The sequence below is a fragment of the Lycium barbarum genome, chromosome 11 (genome assembly GCF_019175385.1).
Source record: "Lycium barbarum isolate Lr01 chromosome 11, ASM1917538v2, whole genome shotgun sequence".
Classification (NCBI taxonomy): Eukaryota; Viridiplantae; Streptophyta; class Magnoliopsida; order Solanales; family Solanaceae; genus Lycium; species Lycium barbarum.
In genome coordinates, this window is record NC_083347.1 from 94,442,173 (window position 1) to 94,454,587 (window position 12,415).

A 12,415-nucleotide genomic window follows, 5' to 3' on the forward strand; every position below is an offset into this window, starting at 1 on the left:
GCCAAATCTGTTAAAGTCACAAAAACTCATTTTTTATAGCCACTGTTCTTGTTTTTATTCCTCAAAATCTGGCGCCCATCCTGTCCCTTTTTTTTTTTTTTTTACTTCTAAACTTTGTATGCTAACCTTTGCACATTCTGTACCTGACCCTTGTTTGAAACACCTGGAAAACTTAGTTAGCCTTGCTCTATGTTTGAAAAGAAATTTCAGTTTCGTCTTAAAAAAATTCCAATTTTTTCTTGCAACCCGAAAAAAAAAGTTGACATCATTTATGTGACTATTCTAATACGCCTAATCCGAATAAATACACTATGTTCAATATCTAAAAAAGAGCGTAGGGAAGATAATAACTAAAGTTGCTAACATACTTAAGTCGAGTTACGAATTCAAAACAAAACTACAAAAATACAAATTCACAAGAGTGTTAAGTCAAATAATATAAATAGCACGTATCAAACAATATGAAGGCTAGAAATTTTGAATAAAGGAAGAGCGGAAACTCGAGATGAGAAAGTAGGGGACGGCTAGACACGAGCAATTAAATCTTACAACTGACTGTTCTCTGATATGGGCAGAATCCGGAGTTGCCATAACTCCAAATGCTCCCAAGGTTCCTCATGAAAAAGAAAAAAAAAGATAAAAGTAAGGATTAGAAACTATTCTCAACAAGGAAAAAGAAGTCTATATAACTTTAATTGATAAAAGCTAGATAAAAGAATCAAATGTAAGACAAGGCTTTCTCGTGTCATATTCTCAAAACGCAACACCACGATCAGTTTAAAAGAAGATCATTATAGTCCCAATTGCTACTCAAACAACCAAACGCTTCAAGCTAAATGTACAACAAGAACTTTTGATTAAACTAAAGCTTACTCTAGACTTCAAAACATCATATTGGCTTATTCCCAAACAACATATATCCAGAGATACTTAGCATATTTTCTCTAGGTTCAAATAAGGAAAAAATAAGTTAGCATATTAATTGCACCCGAACTTGAGTATAGGAGCCCCACTCCCTTTTTTTTAATGCAAGTTTAAGTGTTCCAAAGTCTTAAAAATTAAGTCATTTAAGCTCGAAATAGAGGAACATATTCTTGATTTTTAGTCTCAACAATCAGACCCAAAAGAGGTACACCAGCAACCAAACTAAACGTATGATTTATTTTTATTTTACTATTTCTGATTTCCCACTGGGCGTGCCAGCAGCCTTCTGTTTTCGATTAAAAAAAAAATAACTCAAGTGTAACCTTTATTCTTTATAACCAAGAGCCCAATATGTAACAGCACCAGAGAGGTCTCAAGTGCAGAAACCAAATATCAACAGGTTTAAAGCTTTAAAAGGAGCAGCAAATTAGGCAAAGTTTAGGCTAGACACACAACACATTTGGGCCAAAATGCAACAGTTCACTTAGTGGCATAGCTCAACTTCAAAGTATTCAACATTCAGGCCAACAATCTGCCCTTGAAGGGCAGCGGTAAATGGCAAGAAAGCAGCAGCAATAGGATATAACAAACATTGGACAGCAGCTAATTTTAGACAGTAAGACAGCAGCTAATTTTTCCAAAAAATGTAGCACTTTGAGAGCCTTTAAAGTGCAGCAATCTAAAGAAATCTCACAGCAACAAGTAGTAATCAACAGTAGCCAACTCATCCCAAAATGGATTCACGTAAACACTTCAAAGAAGAATTTGGACGAGCGACGAAGCTATTCAAACAATTACATGTTTGGTAGATTTAATCTTCATGTATCAGTAACTTTTGGTTCAGCCAAAAATGATTAAAAAAAAAAAAAAAAAACCGATCAGAACAGTGACTTTTCTAAACCCACAAAGCTATTCAAAATTGATTTATTTTAGTGATATTAAGGCATAGCTAGAATGCAACAAAGCTGTTATACAACAAGCAGGTGAAATTGTTTTTAAGAGTATGCAACTTTTAGTCATTAAAACATGTAGGCCCTTAACTAAGTTTCTTAAGTGATTTAACAGAGCGTTTAAAGGAACTTTTCAAGTCAGAAATGTGCTAGCTTAAACAGCCAAGAATTCTCGCGAACCCTTAACAAGTTCAACAGGCTTCATAAGTTCATTATTCATACTTATGGACATATAAAAGCAACAAAAGCAGTCACTAGATCTTCTCAAATCCATGTTTCATGCATGTGAGTACATAGGCATATAAACCAATTCATATTCGTTTCCAAACTTAAAAATACAGAGATTGCCAATTAAGCACATATAACTGGGAACTTAGAGCCAAAGGGTAAACTAACACTTTTGAACAAAGAATAGCAGTTTGGTCATAACAAAACACATATATACAAGGTTGCCACATATCCAAACTTTAAGCTATTGGCATTTCAGAAAGAAAGGAAAGGGGCTCAACTACATCTTAGTTTTACAATTACACAGACAGTCTAGCAAGGTTAAGAAAAAGACTTTGAACTGAAAGCTGTATCAATGAGGTTTCAAAACTGGAAACACTATATTTTGAGTTTTTGAAAGCTAAATGAGTTTATTAGTGAACTTTGCAACCTAAACACTGTTTTAATTCCTTTAACACCTATGAATCCTAAGAGATTTCTACACTTACAGATTCCTACTTTACTTAAACAAAAGAAGACCTCTTAAGACTTTAATTAACCCACTTAAACAGACACATAAGCAAACTGTAATCACTGTTATGGTCACAAGGGAGAGATCAGATCAATTAAACATGGTCTGTTTGTAAAGAATAGCCCTAGTTCTGGCTTAAGGCAATGGCCTTCCACAGACAGAGGTTAGACCACATTCCTCTCAGGTTTAACAAGCAGCTTTTAAGGAAGACAGACAGGCTAAACATCATAATCTCATGCTCATGTCACAATCTCAGATTAGTACTTCGTTTGACACTTATTCAGACCAATCATGATGAATAATTGAATGGTTTGATGAATAATTTAAACCAAAGGTATATCCACAGCTACCAAACAATATTCATGCTAATTCATTCTCATACTGACTTGTGAATCAGCTCTTGCATTAGTACTAACCTAAAGTAATCATAATGAGAGAAGCAAAGCATAAATCATATTAGCAGCTAAACCAACAGTACTGTAGTACTCAAACAATTGCCAACAACCTTTAAAGCTTAAAACAACACCACTTTTCTGCCAACATTAGGCTACCTATTTTAAAATAAATCTTCACAGAACAAACCAAAATAAACACTTATATGCTAATGCGAAAATGAATGATAGGAATAAAATGGGGTTCAAGTATTATCTTTTGACGGCAGCGACGGGGCGACGGGAGTTAAACACATATTCGACGAAATTAGTCGTTTCACGTTAATTTACAACAAACGAAGAGAGAACACATTCCAGCCAACCAAACCAAGTAAACGACGAGAAACACTTGAACGACTACATTTCTACTTCTTATAAAATGAAAGACGAAGAGAGGACGAGTGTGGCTACCTTCTCCGTGACAGCGAACTGAGGCTTGTTGTCGTCTCGAGTCTCCGAATCCTCTTGAAGAGCTTGTTTAGCCGAGAACCACCAAGAATTCAACAAAACAAAAGTAGAGTTAAAAGAGAATTTTTGAGACCAGCAGCTTAGAGTTTATGAAAAGCTTGATGAAAACAGATGAGATTTTTTCTTTTTGGGTTATTCAAGAGGAATTTCCAACACTCGAACCTATCAACGTAAAGGGGATTTTCTACACTTCAAAAAACTTCTTCAAATAGCTCACTAAGGGCTTCTATTTATAGGTAACAACTGAGGGTTTCAACAGCTCCACAAAGAAGCAAGAATTCGAAATTCAAAAATAAGGGAAAGGGGGGAAATTTTGGGAGATATTTTCAACAGATGAGATGATGAAAATAGGGATGGGACTTACCATGAAATCCGCTGAAATCGCACATGGAGCCTGCAAGCTTCAGAGATGGAGTGTGAGAAAGGAGAAGAGGGGTGTAGGTAGCGGATTTTGTGGGATATGGGCGTGGTGGAGGTGAGGTGACGGACGTGACGTGATGGGGGTGAGGCGGCGGCGATGGTTGAAGAGATGGTTTGGTTAGGGTTGTTGGTTGAAGAGGATCGTTTGGTTTAGTTACTGAATAATGGGTTAGGGACTTGGTTTGGGGATTTAGATATTTTAGTGGGGTGGGTCGGGTCGGGTCGGTGGGGTCTTGGGCTGGGTCGGGTGGAAGTTGGCTGAACGTTTTTGGGCTTAGAGTTGTTGGGTTGCTGATTTAATTTGGGGGAGAAGGGAATTGGCCCAATATTATGTAGATGAATTAATCATCCTAATTCCTTTTCATTTTGAACTAATTAAAATATGCTTCTTTGTCCTAATTAATTCTCAAAAATTTGTACATATGAAAATTATAATACAAGTAATTTAATATACGTATTTAGTTTTAAAATAGAATTAATGATGATTAACATAGTAATAAATAGGATTAAAGGAAAAATGTCAATGCTAATATCGATATAGGAATATCAACACTATTTTTTTGGGTGATTTAATTGTAAAGAATGATATTTAGTAATTTTTATAATTAAAAATATGGTGTTTGGTAATTTTTAAGAAACAATAAAAAATGATCTTAAATTAGAGAAATAACATCTCAAAAATTAGTGTAGTAATGAAAGAAAATATTCCAAACTCATTTGGGGTATTTTCAGGACTGAGAAGCATAGTGAAATTAATTAAACGAAAAAGGAGGGCCAAAATTGGGTGTCAACAGCGAGGATTTCCAAGCAATCTCGATTGGGCAGATTTTTCCAGTGCTTGCCAGCGTTTAAAAGATTCTTGCATACGAGTCTTTGAAGACGATGAAGTCATAGTGCCAGATATGAGTGTTTAGCGTGATTCCTACACTTGGGATGATAGTGTCATGGACCAACAAGGATTGAAGCCCCCACAAGTTGCAAATCATCTTGTCATCGATCAATCTTATGATCCTCCTCTTGAGGGCCACACATTCCTCAACAGTGTGGCCAGGTTGACTCTTATGGTATGGGAACCTTTTGTGCACATAGATTGGAGCGCAAGGTGGTAGCTTCTCGTGACTGAGGCATATGGCCCCCACAGCCTTTATTTTCTCATATATTTTCTCACATCGGACATGCTTTAGTGTGACTCTGTAGGGGAAAGTGTGGGCTTTGAGAGAAATTGCCCACCAAGTTGGCGACGGTGGATGAGTAAGTCCTTGAGGTATCTCATCATTATCGGCTTCGGCTGCAGAGGCAGTAGTGGTGGCCTCTTTGGATGGCCAACTTTGTTCTTTTTCATAAGGTTTGGATTCCTCTTCGGGATCCTCTGTCTCTTGTTTGGGCATTTCAGATTTGCCCAAAAGGGGTATGTAGTCTTGTACCATTCCTTTGACCTCATCTGAAAGGATCTCACGATATCGTTCTAGCTCAGTAGTCTCTTTTGGTGGACTCCCAGCCAAGTCCAAAATCCGATCAACCTCTTTGATCTTTACTTTGACCACCTTATTTTTCCTTCTAGCCTATGGATCTTCCTTTGAAGTGATTCCTCATTTTCCCTCTTGACAATAGAGGTAGCTTCGATTTGATTTTCTTGAACGTCCATGATAGCAAGTCAACCTTTCTAGAGGTGTAAATGGTTAGTATATGGCGCTTTTTAGCTATTTGATGTTTCTTTATCTTTCTTTGGGTTAGTGATCAGTATATAGGATCAATCAACCATTTAAACAAAATGCATGATGCATGCAAACACATAATCACACAATCAGTAATTGTAATAAATTATGCTACTCGCATTCTTAAGGCCTTTTAAAACCGAGGCCCATCTAATCGTTTTGAAACAGTATTGTGCCATTTGCATAAAACCATTTCCCCCATAAACCATGGTTTTCATTAATAATATTTTTCCAAAAGGGGTTACAAAAGATGATAAGGCATAAAAGTAAAATCAGCATAAGTGGCCTCCAGTGGCAGATGATGAAGCTCTCTCGATCCTAGCCTTCTTAGCCCTTTGAAGGGCGGTCTGAATTCGGAGGTGAATCGATGTCAACAAAGCATCCATTGTCACACCCCTTTTTCCGCCCCGCGCGATAAACGCACACAGGTTTTATTATTAAAGGGTTTTTCCAATTGAAATGACCGTTTTGAAAAGGGATTATTTTATTTTACAAAGTCGCCACTTGGAATTGAGTTTTGGTGTTCCAAGTCACCTTATGAATCCATAATCAAAAGGAAATGACTCTTTTATTATGGCCTGCAAAAACAGAAGACCGGGTAAGGAATTTTGTTGATCGGGGAGAAGGTGTTAGGCATTCCTCGAGTCCCGTGATTCTAGCATGGTCGCTTAATCGACTTATACTTAACTTAATCTAGTTTTTTGGATAAATTGTGTTACAAGGCTTGATTCGCTCATATTTTATTGTTGAACTTTTATTAGCCTTAACCCAGATGCGTAACCGCATTCCAGATCATTTAAGCGTCTCAAAATAAGATGCGTAACCAAATTCTTATTCGAAACAAGATTGATTATTAAAACGAGTTTGGCCAAGGTGCGTAAACACATACTTGAGTTGTTTAAAGTGTCTCAAAATAAGATGCGTAACCGCATTCTTAATCGAAACGAACATCTTGAAACATGCCTAAGCCTTATCTAGCGTTAAAGGCAATTATTTGTCTCTAAAATCCGAGACTTATTATTATAGGTTAAACTTTCACTCTTTTGACAACGGGTTTTGAAACGTGTTCACAACCCATCTCGCTCTCTTACAATTAGTTTAACTACTCTTTTCTATTATACTTGACAATAGGGTTTGAAATAATTTGCACCTCATCTCGCTCATCTCACAATCAATTAACCAACATGGTCTAGGCCTAAAGTATTTAGAGAATAATGTTGAAGGCCTTCCTATTCATCGCAAGAGCCAAAAAATAACTAAACCAAATAATTGGAATTTCTCTTTGGTAGCTATAGGTACGAATTATTACAACCAATGAACCAGTAGAATAAAACGTTTACTTGAAAAGGGCATTTAATATTATGCCAACGTAATTCATTTATATTACAACAAAGATTCTCATTTTTTAAATAATAAAAAAAATGTGGCACAATAAACTATTTTGCCAATTTAGATCTTAACCATAAAAGGGACAAACGTGCATCTTTATTTAGAAAGAAAAGACAAACTAAAAACAACTAACATTTCAAATATGCTTAATCATTTTTCAGTTAATTTTGCTAATCAAGCAACAAAACAGTAGGAAGATTCAACAATCAAAGGAAAACTAAAGTCAGTAAGAAAAACAACTCATTGCATGAAACAGAATCATGTAGTCATTGCTACGTCCATCTAAAATCAAAACAAACACACAGTAACAAAACATAAAAAATAAGAACCATTTAATCTGAGTAAGCAAAACCATCTCCATTTTACCATTAAACTCGTTCAAACAAGATAAACAAAATAAAACTAAGTAAAACACTAAAGTTAACAATGAAGGTAACATGGAATGCACAACAAAAAAAATGAAGCAAGGTAAAAGAAGAAAACGGACCTCAGTAAATAAAACTTTTCACATTTTTATTGATATAAAAGATCTCCAAACGGAATCTATACAACTAGAAGTTGCTCAGAAGCAAGATTCAGGAAACAAGACCCGGACGAAAACCTCTTCGGCAACCTCAAACCAGAAAGTTTCGAGCTTGACCGCAAATAGACTGTTTTGGGTGACGAACGGCGCTACTGTTTATGGGTGTTTGAGAGGTTGTTCACGGTGGCTAATTTGGGGTTGTTTTATGAAGTTTATTTTCAATGGTTTTCATGGTTGTTTTTTTGGTGGTATTTCAGCTGGGGTTTTATGGAGTTGGTGGCTGGTTTCAATGGTGTTTAGCTTGTTACGGGGAGAGAGAGCTTTAGAAGTTCACGGTGGAATAAATCAACTCATGAATGTTGAGTGTTTTTGTTGTCTTACTAGCGATTAGGGTATTAGGATTTGTTTCTTTCTCTTTTAGGAAATTCAGTCTTCCGTGAAAAATGAGATTCGGTTCTTGCGGCTGCTACGTGTAGTGTGGTGCGACTGATGTATATAAAGTGTAGTTTTTTCCTAGGGTTTAGGGTCCCTCTCTATTTATAGTATGTGATAATGTGCTAAAAGAGTATTGGGTCATAAGCCTGGTTAGGCCAAAATTGTTGTGTATTGTGCTGAGTTGTCATAGGGTATGGTATCTAAAAAAAGAATATTCTCAATGGATTTTAATGGATAGAGACGAGGATAACTTCAAACATAAATAAATAAATAAATAAAAATGAGAAAAGTTTATGAGATAAAACTATTTTTATTTTACTTTTGATTAAATAAAGATACAAAAAACAAAATCGACTATTTTGAAACCAAAATGTGAGAAATTAAGCAACTAGCCTAAGAAATAATTCAAAAGTAGTCAACTAAAAAAAAACCTAGATTAGCAGAAACCTTTTTTTTTTGTAATTTTCTTCCTTTGAAGTACAAAACTTGTCATCTAGAAATAGAAAATATTTTTTTTCCCTCTTCTTATTTTTCGTAAATAAACCTACAAAATAAAAAGAGAATAAAATCGACACATCAAGACTAAAATTAAAAGAAATATTTAGACACTAGAAGGTGAAACACCCTGGGGAGGGTCAAAAATCACGTGTCTGCCCCTGTTTGACTGGGAACACGAAAAGTTTCAGCAACAAGTAGACAAAGGGACTAGTTTGACCCGACCATTATTTTAAAAGGAGGGGGGAGAAAGAAAAGGATGCAATCGAGCCCTGGTTTTGGGCATCCTACATATCCCGAATTATCAAAAAATCAGGTCACGTGTGGTTCAAGAGTAAGAAGGGTGATGGAACATACTGAGTTGGAGGGAAGAGTGAGGTCCCGTCGAGGCTCCGGTCCAATTATTACATCAAATGAAAAAAAGAGTAAAAAAAAATGCAAGTACAAGATCCTATCTATGCAGCTTTTCTTGAATCTGGACTTGTATCTTCATTCCTTCCCAAGTGTGAGATAAATACTTTGATCTCGAATTGAACTTGAAATGAAACCCTATTATTCAGGTGGTCTCCTGCTTCTTGAACTGAATTTGAAACAAACTGAAAGTTGACCCTGTTCTTCAGGCGGGCTCCTAAACTTGAAATTGAAAGGTGTCCCTATTCTCCAGGCAGATTCCTGATCATCCCATTCTTCAGGCAGGTCCTAACTTGCTTCCCATTATTCAGGCGGGTCCTGCAAATCATCAAAGACAAACAATGCAAACAAAAATTTTATGCCCCAGTTTGCACCAGGAAATTTTTTGCGAGTGTTAGCAAAATAAAAAACTAGAAGTTAAATAATTCAATGATGAAAGTAAAATCCAATGCTCTAATTATGAAGTGCGTCTCCTTGGAGCAAAATCTAAGGACTCAAACTAGGAAGTGCATCTCCTAGAATTTGAGATTGAATAACTGGAATTAGGAAGTGTGTCTCCTAGGGGTGAACCTGAAAAACTCTGACTAGGAAGTGCGTCTCCTAAAAGCCACATGTGAAAAATCCAGACTAAAAAGTGCGTCTCTTAGGGGTTAAATTGAAATACTCTAACTAGGAAGTGTGTCTCCTAGGAGTAAAGGTTCAAATTAGGAAGTGCGTCACCTAAAAGCAAAACCTGAAAGACCTGGACTAAGAAGTGCGTCTCTTAGGGGTTAAGCTGAAATACTCTGACTAGGAAGTGTGTATCCTATGAGTGAAGGTTCAAATTAGGAAGTGCATCTCCTAAAAGCAAAACTTAAAAGATCCCGACGAAAAAGTGCGTCTCTTAGGGGTTAAACGAAATGTCTTTGACTAGGAAGTACATCTCCTAGGAGTAAAGGTTTGAATTAGGAAATGCATCTCCTAAAACCATAACCTGAAAGACCCTGACTAAAAAGTGCGTCTCTTGGGTTTTAAACGGAAATACTCTGACTAGGAAGTGCATCTCTTAGGGTTTAAACGGAAATACTCTAACTAGGAAGTGTATCTCCTAGGAGTAACGGTTCGAATTAGGAAGTGCATCTCCTAAAAGCAAAACCTGAAAGACCCTGACTAAGAAGTGCGTCTCTTAGGGGTTAAACGGAAATACTCTGACTAGGAAGTGCGTCTCCTAGGAGTAAAGGTTCGAATAGGAAGTGCGTCTCCTAAAAGCAAAACTTGAAAGACCCTGACTAAGAAGTGTGTTTCTTAGCGGTTGAACTAAAGAACTCTAACTAAGAAGTGCGTCTCCTAGGAGTAAAGGTTCAAATTAGGAAGTGTGTATCCTAAAACCTAGCCTAGGAAGTGTGTCTCCTAGGGGTGCCAATATTCATAATTGAAAAGTTATTCAATTTTGTTACTTGCAAACCTATGTTGTGACATTGCGTTTTGCATCGACAAAAATGAGACATTGTACCTTTGAATATTCAAACTATGAACTTTGATTTGAAGATAACATCTATCCTTGTTTCAAAGAAAGAAAATTTGTGAGTTCTAAAAGTATGGTGATTGGTTTGTGGCCTTGGCTTTGAGGATGACTGCTCCTGTCTTTGGCCCATTCAGCTTTGATATCAAACTATCTTGATAACCTTTTTCATTGGAGACATCTCAAACCCCAAACCTCAGAATTAATGTAATGTACTCGCATTTCAACAATCATTGGACCTTTGTGTTAACCATGAATCCAAAAATCTATCAATTGTCAACAAACTTTTTGTGCATATCACTTCTTCTTGAATCTTGTCACTTTAATGATCCAGCCAAACTTTGCTTTATGTAATTGGAGAAGTTGGTTAGCATATTTTGAAGTCCTTTCTTGTTTGACATGGACTGACTCAAGAACCAAAGAAAAAGGAACAAAAATAATGCAAAAATTAAAAAGAAACAGTACTTGATAAGAGGATCCCTTTTAAGGAAAGAAGAAAAGGGTACACTTATCTGAATGTGGTAGCCAGCTCCAATGATTATGATGAGCATTTTGGATTAAGTTGTCTAATTTGTGAAACCAATCTTACCTTCAACTCTTGTCATGCACTTAGACTTCCAAACCGGACTTCTAAATTTTAAAAATTGCATCAACATCACGAACCTCTCTTCAACTAGTGGTGCCACAAAAGGTCTTCATCAACAAGCCTCTCTCATTTGGTTCGTTCTCTCACTCACCGTCGCCTTATGGTGCCTATAAGGGTTTTCACCGATAAGACTCTCTCATTTGATTCTTTCTCTCACTCAATGTCGCCTTATGGCGCCTGTAAGGGTTTTCACCAGTAAGACTCTCTCATTTTTTAACTTTTGATTTTTCATTCCTTGCACAAGTAACATGACATTGTTCCTTGTATGATAATCATCACTCAAACATGTTTGACTTGTCATTCTCAAAGATTGATCTAAAGGTCTTTCTTTTGGTTGTAACATGGCTTTTGGACAGGGTTAGAAAGAAAATGACTGCATGAACGCTCAAAGAAAACACTAAAATAGAAGGGTTGGGACTTACAACTTTTGGAATCGACTCAAAAAAAAAAAACTTCTACCCCAGTTTCTTTGAAACAGGAAATATTTGGATCTTTTTCTTGGTTAGACCGAACCCCAAGGTAGGGATGCCTACGTATCCTGTCGAAACAAGAATCAGGTCGAACGTAGTTCAGGAAGCTCATGTCTTGTGTTTTCTCTTCTTTTCTTTTTTCTTTTTTTTTTTCTTTTGTTTTTGTGTGATTTTGTTTCCTTTTTTATTTTTCTTTGTCCTTCTCCTTTTTCTGACTCTTTTCTAACTCTATTGTGATTCCAAAAGAGGGGTATGAAAAAAAATAAAACTAAGGCTCGACAGGGATAGCAAAGGGTGACACAACATTTAAATAGCAGAATGAAATACCTTCGTCATACCAATCCTTAGAAATATCAAGTAAAAACATGTAATTTGAAAATGAGAAATGAAAATCATATTGTATCTCTTCACAACAAATGCATTGTTGGATATTGTCTCTCACTTTTCTTTCATACTTGTCGATTGAACTTGCCTTTTGACTCTCTTGACGACAAAATGGTTTTCATCTCCTTAGTCCACTTCCATATTACTTGGGATATACTTCCTAAATGTTTCATTTCTCTATTTGTATTCTCAAATGTTTTTCCTCACAATTCTCTAGTTTTGGTGCATTTGTCCTGTGACTAGACCAGGTTTTAAGGTTTGACCAAAAATTCTGCATCCATGTCATGTCACTAGAACCAACCTGACAAGAACTATACTAAAGAAAACTAAGCAAAATGAATTAATTAAAACAAAAACTTTTTTTTTCATTAAACCAAAAGGATAGGAGGGTTTGAAATTAAAACAAGCAAAATAAATCCGAATTACAACCCTGAATAATCCAGATAACAGAAAGAACGTCAAAACAAAATACCAAGACTCCCTCCAAGTGGGGAAATGAGTGACTTCCCAATTT

At 36.2% G+C, this 12,415-nt stretch overlaps 1 long non-coding RNA gene across 1 annotated transcript; it reads right to left on the minus strand.

The window, feature by feature from the left end:
• Positions 1–342: 342 nt before the first annotated feature.
• Positions 343–4,085, minus strand: LOC132616761 (uncharacterized). The gene is made up of 2 exons (XR_009573392.1): positions 3,877–4,085; positions 343–3,517 (listed from the first exon to the last, which is right to left on the minus strand). It is a non-coding gene; the product is annotated as an uncharacterized LOC132616761 (long non-coding RNA).
• Between the last annotated feature and the right edge of the window lie 8,330 nt (positions 4,086–12,415).